Source organism: Sinocyclocheilus rhinocerous, unplaced genomic scaffold (assembly GCF_001515625.1).
Source record: "Sinocyclocheilus rhinocerous isolate Xijiao unplaced genomic scaffold, SAMN03320098_v1.1 scaffold584, whole genome shotgun sequence".
Taxonomy (NCBI): Eukaryota; Metazoa; Chordata; class Actinopteri; order Cypriniformes; family Cyprinidae; genus Sinocyclocheilus; species Sinocyclocheilus rhinocerous.
The window spans coordinates 2,129,375-2,147,322 of record NW_015630348.1 but is presented as its reverse complement, the minus strand read 5'-3'; the positions used below and the strand labels follow the sequence as shown (position 1 = coordinate 2,147,322).

The 17,948-nt window shown below is 39.4% G+C and overlaps 1 long non-coding RNA gene across 1 annotated transcript in view; it reads right to left on the bottom strand.

Annotated features, from left to right (window-relative positions):
* Nucleotides 1-4,543: 4,543 nt before the first annotated feature.
* LOC107740182 (uncharacterized) overlaps nt 4,544-17,948 on the bottom strand; it is a 21,492-nt gene continuing 8,087 nt past the window's right edge. The window contains exons 2-3 of the long non-coding RNA XR_001640065.1: nt 13,313-13,316; nt 4,544-4,553 (exon numbers count right to left, since the gene is read on the bottom strand). This is a non-coding gene — a long non-coding RNA (uncharacterized LOC107740182). The remainder of the gene's footprint in view (nt 4,554-13,312; nt 13,317-17,948) is intronic.

The following is a 17,948-nucleotide window of genomic DNA, read 5'->3' as shown; positions in this document are numbered from 1 at the left end:
TTAATTGCTAGCAGGCACATTCTTGGCATGAGGGTAATAAGCTCGACTGGAGTTCTCAATTCAGGTCTTTTTCCTCTCCTTGTGTATGCATGCAAATATATTCTCGCTATGCGTGCACCACATTAGAATTATCCACAGAAAATTGAATTTGGATAGCTACATGCATAAGTAGCAAACTCATTTTCAATGGAGGTTAATTTATACAGAGAGAGTAAAACCTGTCTGGTGCCGTTTGATATGGTGGGCAAATAGTGCCGGCAAAAGCACCTATTTTACTCTCGCCGTCTCTTGTTCCTTTGTGTGGTTTCAGACCCTGAGCAGAGAAATCTTTTCATCAGTGCATTTCTCGGACACATTACCAGAATAAATGCACTTTTTTCCTGTCATTACAGACAGCTTTACACATTTGAAGGGAAGTAGGTTCCCTGTGGGAAGAAGAGCAGCTGTCATGCTGGCCTGTCTGGCTCATCAGTATCAGGTGCCACATTACTTAATCTGAAATGAGAGATTTATGCTCTCTGATAAGTGCCATAGCTAGGTCCAGGCTTCCAGTTGTAAATGCTTCATGTATAAAACGGCAGTCTTTTTAAAAGTTTAATAACTGTGCAAACTTAGAGCTGATTGCCAGTTACTCTGTGGAGTGCAGGAAATTATAAGAAATATTCAGACAGATGAGCACAGATTCTGCCTATTGGAGACGTCAAAAGCTTCATCTAAGATCAGGTAAGCACCTGACAAAGAAAATTCATTGTCATCATTTACTCACCTTCAGGCTGTTCCTATGACCAATTTTCTGCTGTAGAATACAAAAGGAAATATTCTGTGGAAAGGACATAAAAGCACAAATAAATGCATCCAAAAAGTAGTCCATATGACACTACACACCAAATCTTCTGAAGGCATATCAAAAACCAAAATTTTCCATCTAGTGAGCTGTGTAACTTGAGTTGAACTTCATTTACATTTATATTTAATCATTTGGCAGACGCTTTTATCCATAGTTACGTACAGTTGAGGAATACAACAAGCGATTCAACAAAGGATAGCAGTAAACACGAGAAGTGCCCGTTACACAAGGTTTCCTTTATCGTTCAAATAGTAAAAGTTTGGACAAGAAGGGAATAAGGGATAACGAGAGCATAGAAAAATGGAAGAGGAAGAGATGCGTTTTTAATTGTTTCTTGAAAATTTTGAGAAATTAGGCTGTCTGGATGGAGTTAGGTACGTCACTCCACCAGTGGTGAAAGAAAACGTCCTTGAGAGTAATTTTGAGCCTCTCTGCGATGGGACCACGAGGCGTCAATCATTTACTGACCACAGGCTTCTGGAGGGGATGTAGACTTGTAAGAGAGAGTGGAGGTATGAGGGTGCGGAGGACCGTGGCTGTTCTGTAGGCCAGCACCAATGTCTTGAACTTGATGTGAGCCATGACTGGAAGCCAGTGCAGAGAGATGAGAAGCGGTGTGACATGGACTCTCTTGGGCTCATTGAAAACAAAATGTGCTGCTGCATTCTGAATCATTTGCAGATGTTGGATGTTCAGTCAGAAGAGCATTCCAATAGTCCAGCCTAGAAATGACGAGGACCTGGATGAGAAGCTGTGTTGCATGTTTTGTTAGGAAGGGCCTGATCTCTCTAATGTTATGCAGTGCAAACCTAAAAGATCTTTAAATGTCAGCTGATCATCAAGAATCACCCCGAGTTTCCTGGCTGAACTCGATGGGATTATTGTTGATGAACCTAGTTGGACTGGTGCTGTACTGATGGGTGGCTGGGAAGATGAGAAGCTCCATTTTTGCCAGGTTGAGCTGCAGGTGATGCTCTTTCATCCATGCCAAGATGTCCACCAGTCAGGCTGAGATCCATGCAGGTACCGTTGGATCATCTAGTTGAAATGAGCAGTAGAGCTGAGTGTCATCAGCATAGCAATGGTAGGAAAACCTATGTGCCAATATGATGGGTCCCAGGGTATATAGAGAAGAGGAGGGGTCCAAGAACGGATCCTTGAGGAACACCAATGACCAGTGTATGTGATTTGGATACCTCTCCTCCCTAAGCAACCCTGAAGGACCTACCTGTGAGGTAAGACTCAAACGAGTGGAGTGCAATTCCGGTGATGCCCAGCGAAGAGAGGGTGGACAGAAGGATTTGATGATTAACCGTGTCAAAAGCAGCAGATAAATCTAGGAGAATGAGCACTAATTATATTGCCCTCCGTAGTGATTCAGTGACTGACAGCAAGGTGGTTTTGGATGAATGGCCACTTTTAAATCCAGATTGGTTATTGTCCAGCTGGTTGTTCTGCGGAAGGAAGACATTGATTGAAAACAACACGTTCAAGTGATTTTGCTATGAAAGGGAGGAGAGAGATAGGTTTGTAGTTTTCAACAAGTGAGGTGTCAAGTGTAGGCTTTTTTTTTAACAGTGGGGTTACCTGAGCCTCCTTCAAAACTGGATCAGTATGATTCAAACATGAATCATTCAGAATGATTTTGTGGATTTGATCTTAAAACCACCATTTGTTCACATTCAACATATGTACTTCTTTCATAGAGAGCTAGGGTGGATGAGCAAATAACAACAAGTGTGCCTCACATGCCAAGCTTTCATACACTACCATTCAAAATTTTTTTTTAATGTTTTCGAAAGAAGACTTATGTTCAGCAAGGATGCATGTATTTAATCAAAAATGAAGTAAAACAGTAATATTGTGAAATATTAATACAATTTAAAGTTTTTGATATTTATTGATGTGATGCAATGTTGAATTTTCAGAAGTCTTTACTCAAGTTCTTAGTGTCACATGACCAACACCTTTTGGATTAATTTCTTGGAAATACCATTTGATTCTTTCCATACGTTGGTTATAATAGTACCCATTCCATGTGGGATTTGACATTTTATATTTTGGGATGTAGGTCTGGGCAGCTAGTTGGCTGATTAAAGGTTGAGGTGAGTTAACATGCCTTTTGATTTTCAAGAGCAAAATGAATCGAATAGCCTGCATGTCAAAACCTGAAAAACAATCTTGCTTGTGTCACTTGAATATATATTTTTTATTCTCATATCTTAGTTTTGTTTGTGTGCTCGGGCTGTTCAAATAAGTTTCAAAATGTGTAAAAATCTCCTCCCTTCAGTGACCATGTTGTGTCTCTGTGTATGTGTCTGTATCAGTATGAGACAGAATAGGAAAGCAGCCTGTATGCTTTGAGAGATTCGCTCTGTGCTCCGGTGCACAGCGGACTGGCGTCTGTGGGCTTATGAGCTCAGAGGACTGGATATCAACTCCATCATGCTGGTCATGGGCGCTTATTGTTCTGAGTGCCTGCGGATTACTCCCCAATTCCCCCCAATATGGATGCCAGTCTGCTTCCCCCACGCTCTGTGGTCCGCTCTATTACAGGTCAAGACTTTTAAGGCCCATCCACCCCACGCTGCCACTCTTCACATTGCCTGCCACCTACCAGCGAGAAACAAAATGGCTGCCACATGACTGGCACAGCCAGAATTTGAAGGGAAAGCAACACACCAGCTTGTGTGCAAAATGACTAAATAAAAAAGAGTGTCTAATAGTTATTCCACTGCAGCTAGATGGATGAAAATATTCAGCGTTGAAACTGATTTATTGAGGTTTTGTAGTAGCAAAACACAACTTAGCACAAGAACAACTAGTAGACATGGAGACAATCAACATTAAACAATTGTACACAACTGCAGGAGATAACCCTCATTTCCTGCTACTCTGAATGAGTCATACAGTTATTGAAGGAAGATAAATGTATACAGAGATATATATTCTAGTCTAGATATATATTCTAGTATATATTCTAGGAGGCATTCCACACCATGATCAGTTCAGAGTCAGATTATTTTTCATTAAAATAAAATAAATACCTGATTCAACAACTTGATCATTAATGAATACAGGAAGTAATAATAATAATAAACCTTGATTACTCATTTACAACCTTAGAAATGGTTATGAATTCAAACAGAAGATGACACTTCAAGTTAAAGAAGCAGTTTAAACATACAAGAGCACACAGCGTCTAAGGGAATTTTTGTGAGGACCCTTCAGAGTCCTAAAATGTCAAATAAGACATAACTTTAATAAACCTACTCTTGTGTTCTTCACAGCCATATGCAAAAGACAAGTAGCCTTACAAGACTGGCGATATTTACACTAGTAAAACATCACTAGAATGTTTTACTGTTTTTATGACTCCACTTGTCTGTGTTTGCATGCTCCAGACAGGCGACACATGCAACTGTTGACACTGATTTGTCTTGGCAGTGCAAAAATGAACAAAATAACTAGCCACATTGTGTCTACAAATGAAAATTACTTTATATTAATTTCTTGTTTATAGAACTCCAGCCTGCAACACTCTTGCTTAAATGTGACTCAAACCCTCACAAATATTCTATGACATTAGTATATATTACACTACACCACTTATTTAAACTGCTATAAATGATTCAACTTCAGAGTTTGATCTCTAAAACTACAAAAGGGGAATTCAACTGATGTTTCCAGGAGTTACACAATGGAACTCACAGTGTTAACTGCTATAACAAAAGACTGACCATGTGGTTCTTTTGATAGGCTGGTGTTTTTTTATTTTTTATTAGCCCATGGATGAAATCTTAAGTGTAGCCTCTCTCTGTTGGTTCCCCCTCTTACATTTCCGTTTAGCTCTTTAGCATGAGTCTATAGCTCCTCTTGATCTGCCAGTGTGTTCTCTCAGCAGGTGAGGGAAGGCCAGAGGCATCATGCCCTGCAGGCAGTGGGCCGCCTTAATCTTTCAAGAAAGGCTTTCCATTCGGTTATGAGTGATTCTTTGTATACAGTTCTCATCCTCTGCTTGGCCACCTCTATATCTGCTCATTTTCTTTCGCTTACATTCTATCACTTCTCTCTGGCTCTCAAACACATGTACACACACACACACACACACACACTCTCTCTCTCTCTCTCTCTCTCTCTCTCTCTCTCTCTCTCTTTCTGTTCCTAAGCCTTATCTCCACCCCGCCAGGTAATAATTAGTTTCTTTGCGATTGCCATGGCAACAAAGCACAGTTGCTGTGGTGGTCTGCCTGCTATGTATTATTTCAGCGAGCCGTGAGAAGAAAAATGTACTGATGACAGAGGGATCAAAGCTACCAGTCCACTCCAGAAAGACGACCATCACTCCACTCCTACCACGCCAACCGTATGTGTGTATGTGCTTGAATGCGTAAGTCAATGTTCAATAGCGTTTCATGCATCACAGTATAATTGTGGACTTCCGTTTCCACCCTTGAACACATCCGTACATGTATTTATGTGTGTGTGCTGCTGCTCTGCTTCTATGAGGAGAGCAGAGGGGAAGAGAGAGGAAGACAGAAAGTATAATGATCTATATTATTTATTCCTATGACCCTGTGCTCTTTGATCAATAAGAAGTCCAATAGTCAGACATTCACTGCAAGCAAATGCATTACACATTGCCATGGCAGTGGAGTCTCATATTGGTCCAAAAGTTTCTCTATCTATTTTCTCTCATTTTATTTGGAATTCAAAATGTGCACGGAAAAGTATGCAAGCAGATTCATATACAATGATTTCTTCTTACCTTATTGTAATGGTGATGAATCTGGATTATTCTAAATGAGGCAGCATGTGCACACAGTTAATAGCCTAATTAACACAACAACTAACCATCTCCATATAAGGACCATATTTTTCATATTCTAAGGGATACTCTTGCTTGAGAGCATTTATAGCAAGATCTTAGGGTAAACCAAGCATGCCATACAATCAGTTCAAACACAATCTCATATATAAGGCCTAAACTACAATCTACATGTGATTAATTTTGTTACTCTGAAATAAGCACCTATTATAGGATTCCTTTGTTATTCAATTTTTATATAAAATATTATACGCATGCACTACTTTTCAAAAGTTGAAATAAATTAGTAGCCTACTTTCATACAGCAACGATTCATTAAATTAATCAAAAAAGTTAACAGCAAGTGAAAACATACATATTTACAATTTTTTTTTCTTTTTTTACCTTTCAGTTGAAAGAATCCTGAAATAAATGTAGCTTTGGCCAAAATATTAAGCAGAACAATTGTCTTCAACAATGATAATAATAAGAAAACTTACTTGATCACCAAATGAGCATATTACAATGATTTCTGAAGGATCATGTGACACTGAAGACTGGAATAATGGCTGCTGAAAATGTAGCTTCACAGGAATAAATTACGTTTAAATATTAACTTTTGCATAGTAGTGCATGTATACAGTAGCACAGCTGTTGGCTTCTATTTACAGTAAGATATCCAGCTAGGGTTTGACCACAATGGCAGTCAAGAATAAATGAGCCCACAATCCAACTTTACAGTCCATTCAGTCACATTTAAATTGAAACATACCAGTAAAATGACATGCAATTAATGAGGTGTTTTTTTGCTGCCTGGAAGCCTAACAGCAGAAAAAAATATGCATAGGTGCCTCTGGATTACTCATAAACCATCTCAGTTTTAAAGTCACAGACATGTATTAAATGTTTATCCTCTAGCATCATGCACAAATTAAATGTGTCATTAAACAGCCAACACTGGAGATTGTTGATGCCATTTTGTTTTTATCACCAGTATATTTAAGATATATTTTTTCAACATGATAAAACTGGATCAAGTTTATCAAATGTGTCAGGGTAGGAAAAAATGGCAGCAGACCTACTTAGTGTCGAGTGCACACACTTAGGCCCAATTAGAATGCATATTTTAACTGAACTTAAACTTGCTGAATTATTAATATGTGCTCTGGTTCTGCACCCATAAGCAGGAGAATGCAGGAATATTTCCTCTTGGTGGCACAGCGCTTCCAGTCATTGTGCTTCTATAGAAAAACTGAAACAAAGTTTAGAGATGGAACTTAATTATTAGAGTTTATTGAAGCAATTTGAGTGTTGCATTCAACATAATTGCATCATTTCGATATTTGAACTATGGAAGTTGTCAAACATTCTTTTCATTCCAAGGTCAGAGTGAGGCTCAGGCGAAATGGTGTCATATAACCTTGCCCTGCTGGTCGGCTTTGATTCGCTTTTTGAAGTACAGACGAAGACTAAAAACAGCCATAAAAGAACACAAATTTTGTATGCTTTTTTATTTGGCTGTAAAGAGGTGTCTTGCATTCCACTGTACTTAATTAAAGAAGACAATGACAAGAGGGGAAAAGCAAAGAGCAAAGTCTAGATATTAAAAGAAAAAAAGGCACCACGAGAGAAAAGAAGAGAAACAGTATGGTGTTCAAACACAAGATGCAGTCTGCTGATATGATCTCAGTCCTTTCCTCATTCCTTTTTAAGTTCTCTAAGTGGATATCGGGGAGTGCGAAGACTTACGCAGCTCTGTATCTCCTACCCAGCCCTGAGTGAGCGATCTGAGGCTGGTTGTGCTGAAGAGTCGCTCTCTGCCACATGAACTCCATGCCTGGGGACGTTTAATCATGTCATGCTGTGCAGTTGGCCAAGCTGGGGGCGACAGATGCCATGCAACCAGGGTGTGATTAATCCTGGAGGATTCTGGGTGCTGCCAAGGAGAGAGCGAGAGAGGGCCACCGTGAGCTGGTGCCAGGGGACACGCATCACACGTCTTGCCACCGGCTCCGGGGTCTATCAGCATCTGAGGAGAACCAAGAGGCCATCGGACACTATCACCTCCTCACCATGCCACCGTCTGTTTTTTCCTGTTGTTCCCGTGGCAATCATGCCTCTCCCTGTCTGTTCTCGCTCTATTTCCTCCTTTATCTCCCAAACCGTGTTCTCAGTTCCCGGGTGTCCCCCGATGGGAAGAGGCATAATCCGAACTCAGGAGGGTTGGTGGAAACATGTAGATGATGAAATCAGAGGAATCCTGCCGAGGAGAAGGCCAGGGATGGTGGAGAGGGAGGCTTTCATGTCTGTTGCGATTTGTCCCATCTGTCCTCAGAGTGGCATTGGGGAAATTGGATAGAAAATGTGTAGAAGTTCGACAAGTTGCACAACAATGCAGATGAAGTAAGGAAATGAAGAGGAATAGCAAGAAAGAAAACAAGAGAATCTTACTGCTCTATAGTGCACAAGATCCCAGCTTTTGAATATTTATATGGCCACTAGATGGCACTGCAGACAGAGTCTTCATCTCTGGTCTCCCTCTCTTTCCAGTTTCTCTTTTTCACTCCTCTCTCTCCATTTCCTCTTACTTGTTCTCTGTTATGTTATTTTTTCTTCTACACAGCTGCTGAACAGAACAGAAGCCTTCAGATGTGAAGGGCAATCTGAAGTTTGGATAGGTACTTTATGGAGGATTATCAGCCGTGATACATGCCAGCCTGAGCGGAGGAATGAAAACACATACACTCAGACTTGACCTATGTGATCTCGCTGTCATTTAATGAATGTGTTAACTTTGTGTTCTGATTCCCCAGGTCCGTTTCTCAGTTTGGAATGAGAGCATGAGAGATCAATATCGGGAAATATTATCTCTGCTACCTCGGCTTCCGCCTGCTAAACATAAGCTCTTCATTTGAGACTCCGCTCGAACGCCGTCTCCTGCTATTACGCCGCACGAGGGGAAAAAAAAGGTAAAGAAAGAAATGAAAATGACACATCCGTTTTGCATTGTCATAGAAGGAGATGCAGTAATGATGTTAGAGACTTTGTTGCATAATACTACAACCTTCATACTGATGTCTCCACAGCTCAATTAGAGGTGCAAACGTAGCAAAGACAAAACGCTCTTAATTTCTCCCAGTGTTGTTAAAACCCCTAACCATCACGGCTTGTGCACAATTGAGTGAAAAGAGTTGCATTTATGGATGTAATTTTTGAGCTTGGCTGAGTGCAGTTAGGTAAGGTTTCCCAACAGCCTGTCGTACAGCTCTCCGCCCTAGTAATTAGACAAGAAAAGGCATAAATCGATACCCTAGTGTCTGTCTGGCACTGAGGCAGTCAAAGAGCTGGCTACATTAATATATTAACCCAGAGAAACAGACATTACATTGTAATCAATCCTGCTACACAAATCAGATTAGGTAGAGCGAGCAGAGTCCTAGTGCTCTCAGATGAACGCACATCCTGTACATTACAGCAGGTCAGTGGAGCAGCCCGAAGTGTAAATGGATGAGTGATCTCACAATCTTTAGAGGAAGTGCATCTCGGCCCTGTTAGATAGTTGACCAATTAACAGTAGGAAATCAATTTATAGTCATATCCATTTGCTCTCTGAGTGCGCGACGTACCTGTTTGCTTGCACTGACACACATTCAAAACACTAATCGGCCTGCATGGTGCGGGACTGTCGCTACCTTTGATTAATTTTCAAAGCCTGTTGAGTATACGAGTGCACACAAACACATGCACACACCACGTTAACAACCACTTGACAAATAGCTACCTGAAACACAAAAGGTGACAACCTGTAATTAGAAAATATATTAGTTTGATTTATGTTTTTGGCCCAATCGATTTTAATTAATTTGGTAGCCCACAAGCTCAAGTATTATTACAAACACAAATTACCTTGACAAAGATTTATGGCACAAATTAACTGCCAGACCTCATTATATGAATTTATAATCTATCGCATATTTAAAATGCAATTAGCCATTATTAGGATAATGACAGAGTACAATTTGCTGTGTGAAAAATGCAATCAATCTGAAATTGAAAATCAAACCAATTCTTAATGGTTCAGTAAAAAGGTAATGGGCAAGCAAAGTTTCACAATACAGGAAACTATTGTTGAGTAATTAAACATTATAATTGGTTTGCCATTATGTAAAGCCATAACGTAAATAGAACCAAGAAAATGGATTCATCTGATACTCATTCTGTCTCAACTCAAGAAAAAGAGCTGTAAACAACTTTGCAGCTCATGGTACTTGTACAAATCGATGTACTGCTCGGTGCATCGCTGGTAGTGTGTAAGCAGCTAATTTTTATGGAAGCCTGATTCTGCCATGGAATGCGACTATTTATTTCACAATTCAGACGTTTTTCTCTGACAATTCTTATTTTATTTTTTTTCAGAATTGCAAGATATAAACTCATAATTGTGAGGTAATATATAAACAATTCAGGAAAAAAAGAACTGTGAGACACATGAATATTGAGAATATTTCTCACAATTCTGCCATTTTCCTTAGAAAGCTTCCATAAGTTTCCCTTTTACACATGTATATATTTCATTTAAATTTAAACTACTGTTTTATAAGATATATCTACAAAGTGGCAAAGATTAAATTTTTCATCAAGCATTCAGCTTGAAATGCTCTGGATTTTGCAGTGTTTTCTATGAGAGGAGCTGTCCTAGGTGCTGAAATGTGTTACTTAGACTGGAGTTTAATGTACTTGTATATTATAGGCTTGTGCTGATTAATAAACACTCAGTATTAGGACTGGCATATTAGAAATGTTCAAAAACTCTGCGAGAGGGATAGTTTAAATTATACATCATGTAACTTAAATTGTTTATGCTGTTTAGAAGGCTTACTGTGGGGGCATATACATGTGTGTAAGCCTGTGGGTGTGCAAACTGCCTGACACCACAGGACTCCATTAGAGACTAATGTCTGATGCCTGTGTAAATTAACTATGCGTTTGAGAGCCTCTTCATCTGTGATCTCATCTAATGAAAATTCACCACCTTCTATTGGAGGTGAGAACACAACCTACGCTGGATAACGAGAACCATGAAGAACCATCGCACCTTTTCATTCCATTACCCGTCCATCACACTTTGTGAACGTCTAAGATGCTTTTAACATGTGCATGAAAAATGTCATGCTCAACACAAAAATGCATTATCAAGTGACTGTCAGTCCCCGTGGCCCAGATTCTAATTGCATTCAAACGCAAAGCACTGTTAAACAGAACATGCCCTGAAGTTGCGATTATGTTGATGTGTGCTGAGAACATGCTTGCATCCAAAATTATTGATAATTCGCATGCTAGTGGTTAGGGGTTCTCAAGCTGTCATATGTATGATCAGAGCCTATTGTTTTTGATTCTATTTCAGTATTTATAATCTTTAAGCTGTCTTTAGTTTTAGCAATTTTTCTGTTACTATAAGTTTAGTTTTAAAAAAAAATTTTTTTTTTTAAATATGACCTAGTATGCATAATGTGACACGATTACTGCAATTTTTTGTTCCACACTAAAAGCAAAAATGCTATGTGATTCAAATCAAAGCCAATCACAGCCAATCAGAGCCAAGTAGGTGGATTCTCTCTGTATTGCTGTTTTTTCACAGTCACAATGCACTGCCCAGCATTGTTAAAAACAAAAAAACAAAACAAAAAAAACATACAATTAATTTTCAACTACTCTGTCTGTCGCTGTATACTACAGGAAAACTACAGGAAGACTGATCAGTTAAAGGTGGGGTAAGTGAGTTCTGGTAGCCAATGTTGATATTTCAAATCACCAAAACTAACACGCCCCTACCCCAAAAGGGTCTCGCCCCTATTTTGATAGCTCCTCCCCACATATACGTACGCAACCCAGTCAACGATTATGGCGGAATCTGCTGTGCCAGCCGGCCAATGTTATGATGTCATCAATAAGTGAAAGCAATGTGTTACTATGGTAATACAGGTCGAATGTGTTTTGGTAGTACTGTGTGTTTTAACGTGCATATGTGTTTTAACAGCATATATTAGTTCTGCGAAACAAAGCAAAACCAAAGTTACTCACCTATCGAGAAGAAACAAAGAAACCTCGGCGTCCTATCGAAGGCCTTCCCACTCCTTGAGTTCTCTCCAGCGCTGAAAAGCTGATCCGATATTTACACGGGTCCTACTTCTTGCCTTATGGTAAGCCTTCTTTTGTTCCGCAGACATTTTCCTCTTTTGTTTTTTTATCTGCCATCTCTATCTTTCTCTCGTCGCTCGGCTCGGCTAATGTCCGTCCTGTGCTCTCTCGTCCCCATCATGAGTAGACACGCCCCTTACTGCTGATTGGCTACAAGTTTGTTTTGGTACTCGGCCCGACTCAATTTTTTAAAGGATTTTTGAAAAAAATACATACCCCACCTTTAATGCAAATAAAACACTATGAAATCACTCAAAATTCTTAAACATATAGCCTTAATTCTTCAAGGCATAGATTCACCAAGTTTCTGGAAATATACCTCAGAGAATAGGTTTGATGACATCAAACAGTTGCTGCAGATTTCTTGGCTGCACTTCCATGATGTGAATCTTCCGTTCCACCACATCCCAAAGGTTCTCTATTGGATTGAGATCTGATGACTGTGTAGGCCATTTGAGTACTGTGAACTTGTCATATTCAAGAAACCAGTTTGAGATGATTTGAGCTTTGTGACATGGTGCGTTATCCTGCTGGAAGTAGCCATCACAACATAGGTACACTGTGGTCATTAAAGCATAGACATGGTCAGCAACAACACTTGGGTAGGCTATGGTGTTTAAAGGGGTCCTATTATGCTTTTTCACTTTTTGAATTTTAGTCAGTGTGTAGTGTGTATGTTTGGGCATAAAAAAGATCTAAAGAAGTTACAAATCTCAAAGTCCACTCCAAAGGAAGACTTCGTTTAAAAAAAAAAAATCCCTTTTCAAGAACTACAACGAACGGCTCGTTTGGACTACAGCGTTGATTTCCGGGTTTTGTGATGTCACAAAGCGGCCCATTAGAATATCATTAAAATAAATCTCGCCTACGGAAATTTTAATGGTTGGGGGGTGGGGAGGGGCGAGGTTGTGGTTGGAATGCTTGGTTGAGTGCATCAGACAAGATGACGACGACGACGACGACGAAGAAGTGCTGCTGTAGCGTCAAGTTTTTCGCAAGTTATTACACATGCACCTGAATAATTATCTATGTAAATATGTATGTTACAATTATGAAAAATCTATATAAATTGCTGACAGTACAATACTGGAAAATGATGTTATCTGCAGAATTTACACTTTAATTATGAGACTTATGGTATAAATAAATTCAACTGTATAACAGTTTCACTGCAATTCATGTTATAATGTTAGAATTAAAGAACAATAAACATAATACATATTACCGTTGCACTTATCTGTACATAGTAAATGCTGTTATTTTTAAGCGGTTATTGGCATCCTATCTAAAACGGGATTTAGTCAAAAAAAAACAATAATGTTACCAACTCTAATATTTCTTGCAATATCCGTGTGTGCACAGCTTCTGCGCGATCCTCTTGTTCAATATTCTCGGGGTCTGAATCCGGCTCAAATTGATATGGCAATATTGACGCCATCCTTAACTATACTGGAGCAGACGGAACTTGCTGCTTTGGCAAGGGGCGGGGCATTAAGCATCTAAGCTGTTCGCCAATAACAACACATTTTGTTTTTCGGAAGGCGGCCTTCATCAAACCCGAAACTAATCGAGCCGTTTGTGCCAGGCTGGGGAGAAAGGTATTGTAATAATGTAAATTATGTGAAAAATAATAAGTTTTTCGCACCTCCAAGCATGAGAGCATGTTCTAGTACACCCCCAAAACAAAATCAAGACTTTGTAAAAGAGCATAATAGGACCCCTATAAGCGATGCTCAACTGGTACTAAGAGGCCACCAGCCAGAACCATTTTTATAAAGCAGGATGTGTCCATGCATTCATGTCATTTACACCAAATTCTGATTCTACCATCCGAATGTTGCATTAGATCAGGCAACCTTTTTTCAGTCTTCCATTGTCAAATTTTGGTGAGCCTGTGCAAACTGTAGCCTCAGTTTCCTGTTCTTAGGTGATAGGAGTGGCACCTGGTGTGGTCTTCTGCTGCTGTAGCCCATCTGCTTCAAGGTTCGACATGTTGTGCATTCAGAGATGCTCTTCTGCATAGCTTGGTTGAAACAAGTGGTTATTTGAGTTGTCTTTCTATCAGCTTAAACTGGTTTGGCCATTCTCCTCTGACCTCTGGCATCAACAAGGCATTTTTGTTTACAGAACTGCCATTCACTGGATATTTTCTCTTTTTCAGAACATTCTCAGTAAACCCTAGAGATGGTTTTGTCTGAAACTCCCAGTAGATCAGCAGTTTCTAAAATACTCAGTCCAGCCTGCCTGGCACCAACAACTACACCATGTTTAAAGTCATGAAAAATTCCTATTCTGATGCTCATTTTGCATTTCTGCAGTTCGTCTTGACCATGTTTACATGCCTTAATGTAACGAGTTGCTGCCATGTGATTGGCTGATTAGATATTTGAACAGCAGTTGAACGGGTGCACAGAAATGTGGCCAGTGAGTGTGTGTGTGTATATATAAATACATTTTGTAAGATGTAAAACATAAAAAAAGGAAGGAAAGTTTACCAAAAAAAAGGTCTATAATTTACAATATTTTTGCCCCCTTAGAAATTGAGAAAGTCACTGTAGTGTGACGAGTAAGAGCAGAAAGAACAGAATTATGACACAAAAAATGAAAGGGACTTTCTCCTACACTTTAACACACATTAACACACACCCAGACATCTGCACAGAAAACTGTCTGCCTTTCCCTCTCCTGACCCAAACTTTTGGGGTGCCAAATGTCAAAAAAGGAAGATGAATTACCAGCGACTAGAGCTCAAGTGGGTGAAAGTGAGGCACATTTGCCTTTGATTCACCTGAGCTAATCCAGCTTCAAAGAGTCCAGCTCGCTCACCATGACTCCAGGGCTTGATTTTCAGCTCTTCCCCCAGAGACCCGCAGCTCCTCCTGGGGGCTGTAGTCATGATCCAGTCCTGTTAGTTCCAGACCCTGTCAGAGGTATTGCTCATCATGCAACAACTGTTCTTTATATTGGTTTTAACCTTGAGCGTGAGGCCTCGGTGTCTTCAAAGGATTTCTGAACAAACAAATCTGAAATAGTCCTCAGTGTCTTGTGAAATGACGCTCCACTTTGTAAGGGTAGTGATAGGACGGCTATAATAGCACAAAGAATAAATTGGGTTTTAAACTTTGTAGCAAAGGTCGCTGCATTCTTTGATGGTAATGCAATCTACAGATTTGAGATGTGTTCACACCACAGTTCCTGGGCCTGAGGGCTTGCATTATTGGGGTGAGCAAGAAGTCATCACAATTTTCTCATTTTATACTGTTTTTCTCTTCAAATTAATGAAGAGAAGCTCAGATCTTAGAGTGAGAGTAATGAAAATAAGGATAGGAAATGGTAATAAAGAAGGCGAGAGATTTTTTTTTCATATTTCAACGATCTTTTACAGCCACAAATACATTAAAAAATGCACAAACACACATCCAACATGAAATATATCAAGGCACATGAGTTGTGTGCTTACATAATATAAAAATCTATCAGACTTTGATCTCCCATTTACCAAGAAGAGACATCTGCAAAATAATTTTTATATGCTTTGAACAAAATTAAATATGAAATGACAGAAAATGAACAGTAAGAGACCATTCTATACAATGAAGCAGATCATGGTGGCTGCTACAGAAATCACCATTTGCATTATTTATGTCAATATACATTTCTGTAACATAGGGCAAGAAAGGATCTTTTTTGATGATTTTTTAAACTTATTTCACTGCCATTTGTGTGATTGAACTAGTTTATCAGAATATAAGATATTCAAGGAAATATATGACAGGCTAAATGGGACCCTCTGAGACTTTATTAACATCCGTATTGAGCGATTAATGGCAGCGTATCCCTTAGATGTGAATTTGCAAATGTGCAAAACGATTTCTTGATAACATGTATGACCACAAAGCCGTTGACAACTTAACTAGTAAGTCATTTTAAGTGTCTAAATATAAGAATCGTTATAAGGTTGAAGGCAGTGTTCAAATCCCTATTTATTTAGCAAGAAAAAAAAAACCGAATAAATGCTCTCGATTAAATGCAAGTAGAATATTTCCATTTGAAAGCTATTCTTGCTTACTGTACAAACAAACTTCGCTAAGAAACAGTGCTTGTCAGTGGTTTCATGAGTTATGAAAGTAGATATCAGGAGAGATTCCCCAATGTCCCAGTTGTGAGGTCAGAGGTTCTGGTTCAGCTCCCTCTGTGTCTCACTTCACTTTTAATAGCTTACACAAATGCTCCTCCGGGCCTCAGGTCACCTCACAGGACCCTTCAGTCAGAACAAACCCTACAGGTCAGATGAAATGGAAGAGGCAGCAGGGAACAGAAGTGGAAGTGTCATACATTAGAGAGGGAGAAGACAATATTTCATTCTTAAATTGTTTTGAGAGGCCTGTGCCAGATAGAACATGAATCAGCTTGTCAGAGGGCCTTCTGCCAGCACTGCTGAGGAAGAGGGGAAGAACAAATGACTGTAGGGGTGACAGGAAGAGAGAAAGGAGGGGTGGTGGGCTGGGTGGGGGATGACAGGTAACCTGTCTCTCTCACGCCGGTATGGACACTTCATCATTTAACACTTAATCAAAACTGCTGTCGTTGACACTCAGGCAGCTACCTTCCCTGCATAATCCGTCACAACCTGCACAGGTGCTCCTTGCACCATACAGGCAGGTTCAGGGCCAGAATTCAGAGCCCCTGCTCACCTGGCTGTATAAAGAATGAAGTACGGAAAAAAAAATGCTCATTCAGAGTGAAACGTCTCATGCCCTCTTACAATTTTTTAGCCAATAGTGTTTTGAGAAGCTTTGCATACAGTGGGTAAAATAAGTATTGAACACATCACCATTTTTCTCAATAAATATATTTCTAAAGGTGCTGTTGACATGAAATTTTCACCAGATGTCGTTAACAACCCAAGTAATCCATACATAGAAAGAAAACAATACAAATAAGTTCAGAAATTAAGTTCTATGTAATAAAATGGAATGACCCAGGGAAAAATTATTCAACACGCTTACTGACATTTATTTAATACTTCGTACAAAAGCCTTTTGTTGGTAATGACATTTTTCCATTCATCCTTCCTTTAATTATATGAATTTTGCCAGTGCCACAGCATGATGTTTTTGGGGTGAAGTGCAGTGCCATTTGACCTCCAAATATGGTGTGTATTATGGCATCCAAAGAGTAAAATTTTTGTCTCATCTGACCAGACTATATTCTCCCAGTATTTCACAGGCTTGTCTAAATGTTGTGCAGCAAAGTTCCAGCCTTGCATGTTGAGCGTGCATACAGGCCACGGCGGTTGAGCGCATTACTTACTTATTGTACTTATTTTCTTTGAAACAATTGTACATGCTAATTCCAGGTCTTTCTGAAGCTTTCCACAAGTGATCCTTGGTTCTTGGACAACTCTTCTGATAATTATTTTCACTCCTCTGTCAGAAATCTTGCGAGGAGCACCTGGTCGTGGCGGTTTATGGTGAAATTATGTTCTTTCCACTTCCGGATTATAGCCCCAACAGTGCTCACTGGAAAATTCAGAAGTATAGAAATCCTTCTGTAACCAATGCCATCAGTATGCTTTGCAACAATAAGGTTGCAAAGGTCTTGAGAAAGCTCTTTGCTTTTACCCATCATGAAATGTTTCTTGTGTGACACGTTGGTCATGAGACACCTTTTTATAGGCCATCAGTTGGGACTGAACCAACTAATATTAATTTCCACTGACAAGGGGCAGGATTGCTTTCTAATTACTGATAGATTTCAGCTGGTGTCTTGGCTTTCCATACCTATTTGCACCTCCCTTTCTTCATGTGTTCAATACTTTTTTCCCTGTGTTGTTCTACTTTATTACACAGAACTTAATTTCTGAACCTATTTGTTTTGCTTTCTTTGTATGTATGGATTACTTTTATTGTTACCGACATCTGGTGAAAATTTCATGCCAACAGCACCTATAGAAATATATTTACTGAGCAAAATGGTGATGTGTTCAATACTTATTTTACCCGCTGTATATGATCATTAAGTTGCATGATGAGCTAGGAAAGCTCTCTAAATTGGAAAATAATAATAATAATAATAATAATAATAATAATAATA